The sequence below is a fragment of the Amblyraja radiata genome, chromosome 5, assembly GCF_010909765.2.
Source record: "Amblyraja radiata isolate CabotCenter1 chromosome 5, sAmbRad1.1.pri, whole genome shotgun sequence".
In the NCBI taxonomy this organism is placed as follows: Eukaryota; Metazoa; Chordata; class Chondrichthyes; order Rajiformes; family Rajidae; genus Amblyraja; species Amblyraja radiata.
This window is the reverse complement of record NC_045960.1, coordinates 15,853,645-15,869,420: the sequence shown is the minus strand read 5'-3', so window position 1 is coordinate 15,869,420 and position 15,776 is coordinate 15,853,645. Positions and strand designations below refer to the sequence as shown.

Genomic DNA, 15,776 nt, shown 5'->3' with positions numbered 1-15,776 from the left:
GCGGTGAGCTCTTCAACCCGACACCTAGCTCACTGGCCAGCCTCGCCCGGCCCTTGGTTACCACTTTCACACTCTTTATTCATTTATTTATCCCCTTTTAACTGTGTCATCATTTGCTTCCCGTTATTTGGGCAGCACGGTAGCAGAGTTGCTGCCTCAGAGCGCCAGTGATCGAGTTCGATCCTGACTACGGGTGCTGTCTGTACGGAGTTTGTACGCTCTCCTCATGGCCGGGGGCTCCGGTTTCCTCCCACATTTCAAACACGTGTAGCTCTGTAGGTTAATTGGCTTTGGTAAGAATTGTAAATTGTCCCCAGTGTGTATATACTGTTAGTGTACGGTGGTGATTGCTGGTCGGCGCAGCCTCGGTGGGCCGAAGGGCCTGTTTCCGTGCTGTGTCTCCAAAAACTAAATGTACGTGTTGTTGAATTGATAATAACTCTAGAATGAATGCTGAAAGAAATAATGACCTGAATCCCACAATGACCAGCTGCTAGTCTAGTTAATGCTTTAAATTACCTGAAAAACACGTGCCCCAGATTCAAGACTCACACAAATTATCATTGGCCGCCGTGAATAGGTATGTCAGGGAATAGTTTCAATTAACTGGAGGTCATATGGAAGGGAAACATATACAATTAGTTGCAAGAACCTTAACAACATTGATGTACAGAGGGATCTTGGGGTCCAAATCGATAACTCCCAGAAAGTGGCAACACAGGTAGATAAAGTGGTAAAGAAGGCGTATGAATGCTTGCCTTCATTGGCCGGCACATTGAGTCGGGAAGTTATATGGCTGGGACAAGTGAGCCTTTGGTCAGGCCGCATTTAGAGAATTGTGTGCAGTTCTGGTCGCCCCATTACTGGAAGGATGTGCAGGCTTCGGAGAGGGTGCAGTGGAGGTTTATCAGAATGATGCCTGCATTAGGGGGTATTAGCTACAGGGAGAGGTTGGGGAGACTTGGATTGTTTTCTCTGGAGCATCAGAGGCAGAAAGGAAATCTGATCAGAAAACACAGAGAATGACTTTCATATGAAGAAAGACTGGATAGACTCGGCTTGTACTTGCTAGAATTTAGAAGATTGAGGGGGGATCTTATAGAAACTTACAAATTCTTAAGGGGTGGACAGGCTAGATGCAGGAAGATTGTTCCCGATGTTGGGGAAGTCCAGAACAAGGGGTCACAGTTTAAGGATAAGGGGGAAATCTTTTAGGACCGAGATGAGGAAAACATTTTTCACACAGAGAGTGGTGAATCTCTGGAATTCTCTGCCACAGAAGGTAGTAGAGGCCAGTCATTGGCTATATTTAAGAGGGAGTTAGATGTGGCCCTTGTGGCTAAAGGGATCAGGGGGTATGGAGAGAAGGCAGGTACAGGATACTGAGTTGGATGATCAGCCATGATCATATTGAATGGCGGTGCAGGCTCGAAGGGCCGAATGGCCTACTCCTGCCCCTATTTTCTATGTTTCTATGTTTCCATGACGGGGTCTGGACCCTTCTGCCAGGGGTGGTGGTGGAGGCAGATACAATAGTGGCGTTTAAGAATCTTTTACATAGACTCATGGATATGCCTGGAATGGAGGGAAATGGATCACGTGCAGGCTGTGGAGATTAGTTTAACTTGGCATTATGGGTGGGACGGACATTAAAGGCCCGTTCCTATGCTGTTCTATGAAAATGTGTCTCATCTCAAAGACTAATTAACAAAGATTTTCCTCTTCAAAGGATCAGCCTTCACATTGTACCTATTTTTTGCTGCCCCAATTATGTTCTTCTGGTAGAATGCGTGTGAATTTCCACGAGTTACTCAAAAAAAAGTTACGGTTTGTGGATTTAAAAACAAAAATGGCCTTCACAATTTGGATCTGACAGTAGCTTGTGTACATAGAACAGAAGAGCAGCGCAGCACAGGAACAGGCCCTTCGGCCCACCATGTCCGTGTAGCACAGAAACAGGCCTTCAGCACCACCATGGCTCGTGCACACGTGAACAGGGCAGTGCAGCTCAGGAACAGGCCCTTCGGCCCACCATGTCCGTGCAGCACAGAAACAGGCCCTCAGCCCACCATGCTCGTGCACACCGTGAAACAGGGCAGTGCCAGCTCAGGAACAGGCCCTTCGGCCCATCATGTCCTTACACATGGAGAATTTTGGGCCGTGCAGCACGGGTACAGGCCCTCCGTACACACGGAGCTTGAAAAAAAAGAATACTGAAGAGAAATTCAATGGCTCGTTCAAATTTGACAAAGGTTTTTTTTTACACATAAATAGGCTGAGATGTTCTAATGTGATCACACAAGAATTCAGAGTTTCCATTCCAAAAGATGTGTAAATAATTAAGGGTTGTGTTTGTGAAACAGTGACTGATTGCAAAACATGTTTTGTTTTGATTCAATTACAGTTAAAAACTGCTTTTGTCTCGCAGACTGCAAATTAGAGTCTGCCCGTGCTTCCATACAAGCTGTGGATGTGCAGGGGCGGTGGGTGTGGGTCCCCGCCGCGGGGAGGGCGGAGAGCCACGCTGGGCTGGGCCGGCGTTGTACAAAGGACAGAGCTAGTGGGGTACCGCAAGGCTCAGTGCTGGGACCCCAGCTATTTACAATTTATATTAATGATCTGGATGAGGGAATTGAAGGCAACATCTCCAAGTTTGCGGATGACACTAAGCTGGGGGGCAGTGTTAGCTGTGAGGAGGATGCTAGGAGACTGCAAGGTGACTTGGATAGGCTGGGTGAGTGGGCAAATGTTTGGCAGATGCAGTATAATGTGGATAAATGTGAGGTTATCCACTTTGGTGGCAAAAAACAGGAAAGCAGACTATTATCTAAATGGTGGCCGATTAGGAAAAGGGGAGATGCAGCGAGACCTGGGTGTCATGGTACACCAGTCATGAAAGTAGGCATGCAGGTGCAGCAGGCAGTGAAGAAAGCGAATGGTATGTTAGCTTTCATAGCAAAGGATTTGAGTATAGGAGCAGGGAGGTTCTACTGCAGTTGTACAGGGCTCTTGGTGAGACCACACCTGGAGTATTGCGTACAGTTTTGGTCTCCAAATCTGAGGAAGGAACATTATAGCCATAGAGGGAGTGCACAGAGAAGGTTCACTAGACTGATTCCTGGGATGTCAGGACTTTCATATGAAGAAAGACTGGATAGACTTGGCTTATACTCGCTAGAATTTAGGAGATTGAGAGGGGATCTTATAGAAACGTACAAATTCTTATGGGGTTGGACAGGCTAGATGCAGGAAAGATTGTTCCCGATGTGGGGAAGTCCAGGACAAGGGGTCACAGCTTAAGGATAAGGGGGAAATCCTTTAGGACCGAGATGAGAAGAAACTTTTTCACACAGAGAGTGGTGAATCTCTGGAACTCTCTGCCACAGAGGGTAGTTGAGGCCAGTTCATGGCTATATTTAAGAGGGGAGTTAGATGTGGCCCTTGTGGCTAAAGGGATCAGGGGGTATGGAGAGAAGGCAGGTACGGGATACTGAGTTGGATGATCAGCCATGATCATATTGAATGGCGGTGCAGGCTCGAAGGGCCGAATGGCCTACTCCTGCACCTATTTTCTATGTATCTATGTATCTATCAGCACACCGAGTGAAACTGGCCGAGAGGGTTGTCGATGGAGCCTCGCCCTTCACACAAACCAGCCTCTCTCCATCCAATCCACCCACCCACCCTCTCCAGTCGACTCCATCACACTCCACGCAGCCTCGGGAAAGCAGCCAAAAATGATCAAGGAGCTCTCGCATCCTGGTCACTCCCTCTTCTCCTCTCTCCCATCAGGCAGAAGATAGAGAACCTAGAATGCACCCACCACCAGATTCAGGAACAGCTTCTTCCACTCTATTATCAGGGTGCTGAACGGTTCTCCCAAAAGCTTAAGTGTCATCCTGATCTCCCAACCTACCTCATTGTGGCCCCTGCACTTTCTGTGTAGCTGTAACTCTGGTATTTTTCTCTTTGCCCCACCTGTTCTACGTATTGTACTCGTGTTTAGTACGATACACACAAAGGTCTCTCACTGTTTCTCGCGATAATAAACCAATACATCAAATGGTTCCAGAGACAAATGGGCGTGAGAGGGGCAATGTAAGGATGGTTGGATGGTCTGGGCGGAGAGGTATGTACCTGGCCACACAGGTACAGCCACAGTGTCCACCCATCTCAGAGCATCAGAGATGAGTGGAGATGTCATATGCAGTAAGTCAGCTATTTAGTTTAGTTGAGAGATACAGCGCGGAAACAGGCCCTTCGGCCCACCGAGTCCACGCTGACCAGCGATGCCCGCACACATACACTATCCTACACATTAGGGATTATTTGTAATTTTACCAAGCCAATTAACCGACAAACCTGTACATTTTGGGAGTGTGGGAGGAAACCGGAGCGCCCGGAGAAAACCCACGAGGTCATAGGGAGAACGTACAAACTCCGTGCCGACAGCACCCGTAGTCAGGATCAAACCCGGGTCTCTGGCGCTGCGAGGCAGGGCTGAGGCAGAGCCAACCTTCAGAGGAACTGCAGCAAGAGGGGCTGTGACGTGCCCATCACTGGTCACCTCTCTGGGGAAAGTGAATCACACCGCAGCTTCTCTCAGGCATGGGGTCTTACCGTTCTGACTTAGGGGCTCTCACCTAGAACCACGCCCACGGATGTTGCCTGGGCCTGATGAGTGTTTCCAGAGCTTCCTGATGGGGAGGCAAGAACATGGACCTAACGCAGACCGATGGAGTGGGGTAGTCGGGCAAAGGGTCAGCATGGACGCGATGGGCCGAACGGTCCATTTCTGTGCCTGGAACCCAGTGACTTCGGGGCGGCACGGTGGTGCAGCGATAGAGACTAGGTTTGATCCTGACTGCGGGTGCTGTTTGTACGGAGTTGTACGTTTCCCCCTGCGAACGCGGGGTTTTCTCCGGGGTGCTCCAGTTTCGTCCCACACTCCAAAGACCAACAGATTTGTAGGTTAATTGGCCTCAGTAATTGTGTGGGTAGGAATAGAACTATGGGGCCTGTTCCACGTTGTATCTCTAAACTAAACAAGAACATGGACCTGGATGCAGACCAATGGAGCGGTGTGGTCAAGCAAAGGGTCAGCATGTACCTGAGAGGCCGAAGGGCCCCGTTTCTGTACCTTGCCTGCCTGGAACTCAGTGACCACATCTCAGGTTCCACAGCTTTTTGTTCATTTTTGTATTTTTCGAAACAATAACGTGAGGTGTGGGGCGGGAAACCGAGGGCGATCCTGTCTCGGTACAGGAGGGGAGGGAGGGGTGGGTGCGAGGAGCGGAGTGGCCGGGGCAGCCGCGGGGAGCAGGGGGAAGGGGCTGAGGAACGGAGTGACCACCTGCAGAAGGAAGAGGCGACCCGAACAAACAGAGCGACGATTGGGCAGCATCGGCGCGAGGCAGCAACCAACCATGCTGCAGGCACTGCTGCAGTCTCCCGCTGGACCAACTGCAACAAAACACAGGAGATGCACATTACCCCTGCGCCGTGCACGCACAACAGGGCAGCCTTCTCGGGGCGAGGGCAGCCACCCGCCCTGCTGGAGCTGCTGAAACAATAGACCAAGTGTCGGGAGTACAGGGCAGGCCCCAGAATTGGCCGCTTCAGGTGTAACGCAGGTGGTAGCACCTTACCTGTGACCCAGAACAGTCCCGAATGCGTTAAAACAAACCCAAGGCATCACTTTTTTCTTCTTTTTTTGTAATCAAAATATTTATTTAATTATTAAAAATAATCTTTACAATACAATAAAACAAAACAGAACCCACCACCATAATACAAGACAAACAAATATACCAAATTAACTGTTATACAACTATGTTACAATCCTTGTCAAGGATGCATTTAACCCCCCGCGGTGCCCAGCGGTCCCGGAAATCCCACAGGGCGCCCGTGGACAGCGCGTGTTCCCTCTCTATTCCCGGGCGCGGACATAACCCCGGAAAAGGGGCAGGCAGCCGGCTCAGGCAGAGCCCTCTTCCGCCTGGCGCCGTGACTCGAGGATGGCCAGCTTGGCCAGGCCCAGGAGCAACCCAACCAGGACATCTTCGGCCCTCTACCCTCTCCCCTGCGCACAGGGTGTCCAAAGATGAGGATGGTGGGTGAGAATTGCAGCCAGAAGACATCACTGGAAGACATCACTTCACAGCCCACAACGGCAGGACAACCGACCGGTGACAATGCAGACAACACGCCATAGCCGATCGATGGGAGAGTGCTGAGGGAGGTCACATCCCACGGGGCAGTAGGGACGTCACTGGCAACAGACGGGGATGCGATGATCGAGTATAGAAGTTGGGATGTAATGTTAAAATTGTACAAGGCATTGGTGAGGCCAATTTTGGAGTATGGTGTACAATTTTGGTCGCCTAATTATAGGAAGGATGTCAACAAAATAGAGAGAGTACAGAGGAGATTTACTAGAATGTTGCCTGGGTTTCAGCAACTAAGTTACAGAGAAAGGTTGAACAAGTTAGGGCTTTATTCTTTGGAGCGCAGAAGGTTAAGGGGGGACTTGATAGAGGTCTTTTAAATGATGAGAGGGATAGACAGAGTTGATGTGGATAAGCTTTTCCCACTGAGAGTAGGGAAGTTTCAAACAAGGGGACATGACTTGAGAATTAAGGGACAGAAGTTTAGGGGTAACATGAGGGGGAACTTCTTTACTCAGAGAGTGGTGGCTGTGTGGAATGAGCTTCCAGTGAAGGTGGTGGAGGTAGGTTCGTTTTTATCATTTAAAAATAAATTGGATAGTTATATGGACGGGAAAGGAATGGAGGGTTATGGTCTGAACGCAGGTGTATGGGACTAGGGGAGAATACGTGTTCGGCACGGACTAGAAGGGTCGAGATGGCCTGTTTCCGTGCTGTAATTGTTATATGGTAATATGATCGGGAGAGGGCTGAGGGAGGTGGAAAGAGTCTGTGTTGCATGTGTACATGGAGTCTGCGAGGTTGCAGCCCCTGTCTGAGTATTTCAAGGGGCTGCTCCTAGCTTCCTAGCTGCACTTCACTCCCACCATCCTCATCTTTGGGCATCCTGTGCGTGGGGGAGAGGGTAGGGCTAAAGATGTCCTGGTTGGGTTGCTCCTGGGCCTGGCCAAGCCGGCCATCCGCGAGTCACGGCGCCAGGCAGAAGAGTGCTCTGCCTGCCCGTCTGCCCCTTTTTCCGCGCCAGCGTGTCCCTCGAAAAAGAATATGCGGCGCCCTCAGGCACCAGGGGGAATTTCCGGGACCGCTGCGCACCACGAGGGCTGGCATGCATCCGTAACAGGGATCGTAATACAGCTGCTCCTCGACCTACGACGGGGTTACGTTCCGATATACCCATCGCAAACTGAAAATATCGCTAGTCGGAAACGCATTTAATACAAATTGATCACGTGACCTGAAGTGACGTGCGGCTCGCAGCCGTTGCCGAGCCTTTGTACCATCGTAAAGTCGAGATAGTGTAAGTCGAAGCATCGTAAATCGGGGAGCATCTGTATAGTTATTTAATGTTCAGTAATTAGAATATTTGGTCATTTTTGTATCATGGTAGTGGGTCTTGGTATTGGGTTTGTTTTGTAAATATTATTGTTGTAAATAACGTAATCAATGTATTTTTGGTTGAAAACAAAGAGGGAGGTGACAAGGCAGGGGGGTGGGGCGGGGGCAGGAGATTGTGACCAGCGACATCCTTGGGAGAGCAGTGGGAGGGGTGGTCACAGCTCATGGGGACAGGACCAGCAACATCGTGGACAACACACAGTGGATTTTGTAAATGCTCTTGAAGAAGCAAGTGGTGATGTTTATTTTTTAGTGATAGGAGCAGAATTGGGCCATTCAGCCCTTCAAGTCTACTCTGCCATTCTATCTCTCCCTCTTAACCGCCATTCTCCTGCCTTCCCCGAAAACCTCTGACACATGCACTGATCAAGAATCTATCTTTCTCTGCATTAAAAATATTGATTGACTTGGCCTCCACATCCTTCTTTCTGTGGTAATGCATTCCACAGATTCACCATCTTCTGACTAAAGAAATTCCTCCTCATCTCCTTCCTAAAGGAACGTCCTTTTATTCTGAGGCTGTGACTCGGGACCCAATAATGGAACATCCTCTCCATAATCCACTCTATCCAAGCCTTCAGTGATATGATGCTGTGGAGAGGGGCTGAGGGAGGTTCAGATCTCACGGGAGGCAGGAGGTCGATCAGCATCGTTGTGGTGGAACTCAAAGATAACAGGTCTGGGGGCAGTCAAAACAGCAGCCACCAAAAGTACTTCACAATAAGGCAGCAGTTTTGACACCGCAGCTAGGCACAAATGCTGGAGTAACTCAGCGGGACAGGCAGCTTCTCTGGAGAGAAGCAATGGGTGACGTTCGGGTCGAGACCCTTCTTCAGATTCAATCAGTCTGGAGAAGGGTTCTCGACCCGAAACATCACCCATTCCTTCTCTCCGGAGATGCTGCCTGTCCCGTTGAGTAACTCCAGCATTTTGTGTCTTTCTGTGGTGTAAAGCAGCATCTGCTGTTCCTTCCTACACAGTTTGACACAGCACCCAGTCAGGGGAAGACTCATACACTGACTTTCCATTCTGCGCTGCTTCCTTGTCCATTTCCCATCTCATACGGAGTGGGGGAGGGGGGTCGCTATGAGGCAGCCTGAAGGGTGCGTGCAGGAGGCAGGCCGACGGCGACTCACACCCCCGGCAACACGGGGCACGGACAGGGTCAGTAATGAGCACGCCACAGACCCTCAACTTCACCTCATGCACAAGGGGCAATGAATGCAGCAACTTCAGCGGATGGTGTTACTGCTGGGACAACATGGAGAGAGCTCTCCACCTTCCTCACCACTTGTTGAAGTGGGCAACTTCAAAGAGATGACAAGGAACACCGAGGTCCCTTTCCGTACACAGCTCACGAGCCTCTGCGGAGGGGAGAGGCCGGGAGGGAGGTCCGCATGAATGAGATGGCAAACCAACCCAAGGGATGGGAAGGGGAGGGTGAGAGGGTGAAGGTAAGGGTGGGAGGGTGAGGAGGCAGTCCGTGGATTCTTCAGAAGATGACAGGTTGTACCAGCAGGGAGGAATGAATGGCAGAACACAAGGTCAGGCAGCATCTCTGGGGGGAAATGGAGAGGCAACGTTTCGGGTCGAGACCCTTCTTCAGGGGAACGGGGGCAGGCAGTGCATCACACCAGGAATCTTAATCTCCCCAAGACCTCCGATGGTCTGGGACTTGCTGATGTTAAGGAGGTGGTGTGGGGTCCCATATTGTAGACAAGAACCCAGGTTATTGAGAGAGCCCAGAGAGGGCCACGTAGCATAAAAGTCGGGAAGTCATGTCGCAGCTTTGGTCAGGCCTCATTTGGAATATCGTGTGCAGTTCTATCGCCCCATTACCGGAAGGATATGGGGCTTTGGAAAGGGGGCAGATGAGAGTTACCAGAATATTTTTGGATTAGAGGGTTTCAGCCATGAGGAAAGGCCAGTCAAACTGTGTTTGTTTTCAGTGGAGCCTCAGAGGTTGAAGGGAGACCCGATTCTCCCTGTGACCACGTGCGTTTAGTCCCAAAGACGTGCGAGGTTTGGTTAATTGGCCTCCGTAAATTGCCCCTAGTGTGTAGGGGGTGGATGAGAGACGAGGGACAACATAAAACTTGTGTGAACAGGCGAGTGAATGTCGGCGTGGATCAAAGGACTAGTTTCAAAGATATATCTCTGAACTGTATCAGATTATGGTAGGGGAGAGAATTAGAATCTTTCTTTTCCCCCGCCCAAGGTGGAAATGTCAAAGACTGGAGGGGGGACCTTCAAGGTCAGAAGGGGAAAGTATAAAGGAGATGGGTGAGACACAGAGGGTGGGGGGTGTCTAGGATGCACTGCCACGGGTGTTGGAGGAGGCAGGTACGATAGTGGTGTTAAGGAGGCTTTTACATAGGCACGTGGACTTGCCGGGAATAAAGGGATATAGATGACTTGCAGGTGGAGGAGATTAGTTTAAATTGGCGTGGACATTGTGGTCTCAAGGGCCTGTTCCTGTGCTGTACTGTTCTATGTTCCCTCCCCACCAGTACCGTGGCATCACCTTCGCCAGAAGGACAGCAGGGGGGCAGCTTACCCCCACCCTCTGAGGGGTGGCGAGGGATTTATGAGGAGTCATGCATCACAGAAACAGGCCCCCCGGTCCTCAATGTCCAGGCTGGCAACCTGGCACCCATGCATGCCAGTGGAAACAAGGAACTGCAGATGCTGGTTTATACCAAAAACCGACACAAAGTGCTGGAGTAACTCAGCGGGTTAGGCACCATCTCAGGATCAAAAGAATAGGTGATGTTTTGGCTCAGGAGAGACCTGGGTTCGATCGTGATCATTGGTCTGTATGTATGGAGCTTATACTTTCTCTCTGTGACAGTGGTGTGTTTTCCCCGGGTACTCCGTTTTCCCCTCTCGCTCCAAAGACGTACAGGTTTGTAGGTCAATTGGGTTTGGTGAAAAATTGCACATTGCCCCTAGTGTGTTGAATAGTGTTAGTGTGCGGGGTGATCGCTGGTTGGACTCAGTGGGCCGAAGAGCCTGTTTCCATGCTGTATCTCGCAAGTCCCGACCCGAAACGTCACCCATCCGAGATGCTGCCTGACCCGCTGAGTTACTCCAGCACTTTGTGTCTGCCCACATACGCCAATCCTCCAACACGACCTGATACAGCAACTGGACCCAAAATGTCCACCAGTCCTTTGCCTCCGCAGTTCCTCCAGCAGTTTAATTGCATTTCATTTCCCCCACATTCCTCATCATTGCTTCCCCCTCCCACTTGCATTAAAGGCAATTCACAGCAGCCAGATACTCCACACGTGGGAGAGAACAGAAGAAAACCCATGCAGTCACACGGGGAGCGTGCAAACCCCACATGGGGATCTCTGCAGCATCGGACCAAACCTGGGTCTCCGGAGCCGTGAGAAGCGAGATGTATAGGCTCAAGAGATGGGCAGTATAGTGGAGACTGCCCACAACGTTCAGTCCCCAACACCAGGGCATGGAGAGGGAAAGGGCATGAGCCAAGGGTTGGTGAGGGGGGTCGGTGGGGGCAGCCCAGGGTGCGCTGCGGGGGTAGCAAGGCAGTGACACGGACACAGAGGGGGGAATGGTTTCAGACACAGCAGAGTAGGCAGTGGTAAACGGCAAGAGACATGGGGAAAGGGGATACGGGCAAGTGCAAGGGCGACAGGGAAAGAAGGGAAGAGGCACAAGCAGTGAAGGAAAGGGACTGAAGAGGGGGCAGGAAGGGATTTGGAGGTCAGGGGTAGGAAGCATGGGGAGGGGATGGATAGCGAGGGGGTTGACGCGGAGGAGGATGGGGTAGGGCGAGGAGTGGGCTGAGAGGAGGGGGTAGCGAGGAGGAAGGGTGGGTAGGGGCAGGGGGAACACAGGGGAGGAAGCAGGGGTGAGAGGGAGTGAGGGGGCAGGGGTGAAGAGGTGGGTGAGAGGGCAGAGCTGCGGGGAGGTGGAGGATGGGATGATGTAGCGTGGGGGGGGGGCAAGGGTGAGGGGCGGAAGGGGTGAGGGAAGGGGTAAGGTGGTGGTGGAGGTGGTGATGGAAGTGTGGGGGGGGGGGGGAGGGCGTGATGAGGAGGGAGGGTCTGTCCCTCAGGTTGACCCCATCCATCCCCTGCAGCATTGCCTCACTCCTCTCCCCTCCCCTCTTGCTGCTGCTGCTGCCCCCCTCCCTCGCTCTCCCTGCCCGCTGGGCCGGGCTGGGCCGTGCCGCACTCACCGCGGTCTGGTCTGGTCTGGTCCGGTCCGGTGTGGGCTGGTCTGGGCTGAGCCGGTGTGGGCCGGGCGGGCCGCTCTCCGCCGCCGCCGCACTGCAGAGCGGCTGCAGTCCCGCTGCCGGCCGCCAGAGGCGCCCCGCCCCCCCGCGCTCATTGGACGACGCGGTGGCCCCGCCCACCCGCCCGCGCCAGCCGCTTCCCACGGCGCATGCGCCGCCCCGGGGTTGCCGGGAAATGTAGTCCCACAGACCAGCCCTCGGGCCTGTGGGTGACAGCGACCGCGACCGCCCCAGCTCCAGCTCCACCCGGGTTGTAGCTCCCTATCTCACCAGCGCCTTCCCGCCCACCGCCCGTCAGCCCAACACGGACACCGGGTCCTACCTGGGCGGCGGCCGCCCCCAGCCGACATCACAAGCTGCCGTCGGCACCGTCCCGGGGAGACTCCCGCAATGCACCTGGTGGCCTGGCCTGCCCTTCCCCCCACAATGCACCTGTTGGCCTGCCCTTCCCCCCACAATACACCTGTTGGCCTGCCCTTCCCCCCACAATGCACCTGTTGGCCTGCCCTTCCCCCCACAATGCACCTGTTGGCCTGCCCTTCCCCCCACAATGCACCTGTTGGCCTGCCCTTCCCCCCACAATGCACCTGTTGGCCTGGCCTGCCCTTCCCCCCCACAATGCACCGTGGCCTGCCCTTCCCCACACAATGCACCTGTTGGCCTGCCCTTCCCCCCACAATGCACCTGTTGGCCTGCCCTTCCCCCCACAATGCACCTGGTTACCAGCCCTTTCCCCCCACAATGCACCTGGTGATTTGCCCTTCCCTCCACAATGCACCTGTCACTGGTTTACCTGCCCTCCCCCCCCCCCACACACACACACACAATGCACCTGGTGACCAGCCCTTCTCCCCACAAGGACAGGACCTGTGCAGACTCAACCAGACAGGTGCCAGGCAGCACAGTGACGCAGTTGCTGTCTCACAGCGCCAGAGGTCCAGGTTCGATCCTGACCACGGGTGCTGTCTGTGTGGCGTTTGTACGTTCTCCCTGTGACTGTGGGTTTTCTCCAGTTTCATCCCCAAGACATGCAGGTTGTAGGTTAATTGGCTTCTGTAAATGATCCCTTGTGTATAGGATGGAACTAGTGTATAGGTGATCGTTAGTCTGCTTGGACTCGTTGGGCTGAAGGGTCTGTATTCACACTGCATCACTAAACTATGACTGTGGCAGGTCCCGAATACCATCACAGCCATCTTTTAGCGTCCTCCCGCACATATCCCTTTCTCCATTCAGGGGCAGTCTACATCGACACATCGCTGCCGGATTAGTAGTTTGCCTTTTTGATCTGCAGGCAAACTTCCATTTGGGCACAGTTGATGTTTCAGGTCAGACCCTGTGCATCTCTCTGCAATTGGATCCTCGACTTCCTCACCCACAGACCACAGTCTGTCCATATTGGTGGAAATGTGTCAGCCTCGATAACAATCAGCACGGGAGCACCTCAAGGCTGCGTGCTTAGCCCCTTGCTGTACTCACTCAATACTCATGACTGCGTAGCCGGGCATAGTGCGAACTCCATCATCAAGTTCGCTGACGACACCACTGTTGTGGGACGAATCACTGATGGTGACGAGTCAGGGTATAGAAGTGAGATTGACCGATTGACCAAATGGTGCCAGCACAATAACCTGGCTCTCAACACCAGAAAATCCAAGGAAATGATTGTGGACTTTGGAAGGGGTAAGATGGGGACCCACAGTCCCATTTATATCAATGGGTCGATGGTGGAAAGGGTCAAGAACTTCAAATTCCTGGGTGTGCATATTTCCGAAGATCTCTCCTGGTCCCAGAACATTGATGCAATTATAAAGAAAGCACATCAGTGCCTCTACTTCCTGAGAAGATTACGGAGAGTAGGTATGTCAAGAAGGACTCTCTCTAACTTCTACAGGTGCACAGTAGAGAGCATGCTGACCGGTTGCATCGTAGCTTGGTCTGGCAACTTGAGCGTCCAGGAGCGGAAAAGAATGCAGAAAGTTGTGACCACTGCCCAGCCCATCATCGGTCCTGACCTCCCCACCATCAAGGGGATCTATCGCAGTCGCTGCCTCAAAAAGGCTGCCAACATCATCAAGGACCCACACCATCCTGGCCACACACTCATCTCTCCGCTGCCATCAGGTAGAAGGTACAGGAGCTTGAAATCTTCAACATCCAGGTTCAGGAACAGCTTCTTCCCCACAGCCTATTAAACACTACTTCAAACAAACTCTGAACTATAACAGCCTATTGCACTTTATCTGTTTATTTATGTGTGCATATATATATTTTATGGTATTCAAAAGGGAACTGCAGATGCTGGAATATCGAAGGTACACAAAATTGCTGGGGAAACTCAGCGGGTGCAGCAGCATCTATGGAGCGAAGGAAATAGGCGACGTTTCGGGCTGAAACCCTTCTTCAGACTGATGGGGGGTGGGGGGGGGGAGAAAGAAGGAAAAGGGGAGGAGGAGGAGGAGGAGCCCGAGGGCGGGCGGATGGGAGGGTGGGAGGAGACAGCTATATGGACACACTGATCTGTTCTGTATTTATGCTTACAATATTCTGTTGTGTTGCAGTAAGCAAGAATTTAATTGTCCTATCTGGGCCACATGACAATAAACTCTCGACTCTCTTCACTCTTCCAATCCCAACCCACACCATCGCCAATCTATGTTCTCCAGAGATGCAGCCTGACCCACTGAGATACTCCAGCACTTTGTGTTTTTCCTTGGTAAACCAGCATCTGCAGTTCCTTGTTTCCACGAGCCATTGTACTGAGTATGGTTTGATTGTTCTGATGTGTAGCATGATCTGACTGGATTATCATTGTTCTGCCGTACATGTTACAATAATAAACAGATATGTGTGTTTAGCTTGACAGTAAGAACATCTAGACAGGAGGCTGGAGGTGTGTGCCCTCATCAACAGCTGCAGTAGACAGCTTAAATATCCTTGACGCGGTGATCAAGAAAGCACTTCAACGTGCCTGGTTACTGTGGCGTCTGACAAGATTGGGCATGTTCAGGAGGAATCTCTTGAATGTCTAAGCATGCACTACAGAGAGTATTCTGTCAGGACTCCTCTCAGCCTGGCGTGGCAACTGCTCTGCTCTCGACCGCCTGAATTCACAGAGAGCGATGAACACAGCCCAGTCCATCACATGCTCGCCACTTCCATCCATCCAGTCCAGCTTCATAAGGTCATATGTCATTAGGCCATTCAGCCCATCAAGTCTACTCCGCCATTCAAACATGGCTGATCTATCTTTCACTCTTAACCCCATTAGAAACATAGAAAACATAGAAAATAGATGCAGGAATAAGCCACAGCCCTTCGAGCCAGCACCGCCATTCAATATGATCATGGCTGATCATTTAAAATCAGTACCCCGTTCCTGCTTTTTCCCCATATCCCCCGATTCTTTTAGCCCTAAGAGCTAAATCTAACTCCAGTGAATTGGCCTTCCGTCGCAGAGAATTCCACAGATTCACAACTCTCTGGGTGAAAATGTTTTTCCTCATCTCAGTCCTAAATGGCCTACCCCCTTATTCTTAAACTGTGACCCCTGGTTCTGGATTCTGTGACACAGTCCACCTGCCTTCCTCTCCACGACCCCTGACACTCGTACTAATCAAGACTCTTGCAATCTCCGCCTTAAAAATACCCATTGACTTGGCCTCCACAACCTTCTGTGGCATGAGGAGGCTGGCGGTATCATCAAGTGGGGCAGGCACGTGCTGTGAGTAACTATTCAGGGTTGGCAGTCAGTCGGCTATTGAAAAATCTTAAAATCCGCGCATGCGCAGATTGTTCTCCTCTCCGGTAGACTTTTATAAAGTGATTTGTCTTCAACAGCCTTATCTCTTGATAAAGTATTTAAACACATGTAGCTGAAAGAAATCTACTTACCACATTATTTGTACACAAACTCCATTCTTCTCCCTTTGTTTCTTAAGATACTC

General features: G+C 51.7%; 1 protein-coding gene across 1 annotated transcript in view; it reads right to left on the bottom strand.

Moving 5' to 3' along the window:
* The window catches only part of ttbk1 (tau tubulin kinase 1), a 28,520-nt gene extending 16,276 nt beyond the window's left edge, over positions 1–12,244 (bottom strand). Inside the window, exons 1-2 of the mRNA XM_033020493.1 lie at positions 12,152–12,244; positions 5,354–5,463 (exon numbers count right to left, since the gene is read on the bottom strand). The gene's annotated coding sequence lies outside the window, so the exon portion shown is untranslated. The remainder of the gene's footprint in view (positions 1–5,353; positions 5,464–12,151) is intronic.
* Positions 12,245–15,776: the final 3,532 nt, after the last annotated feature.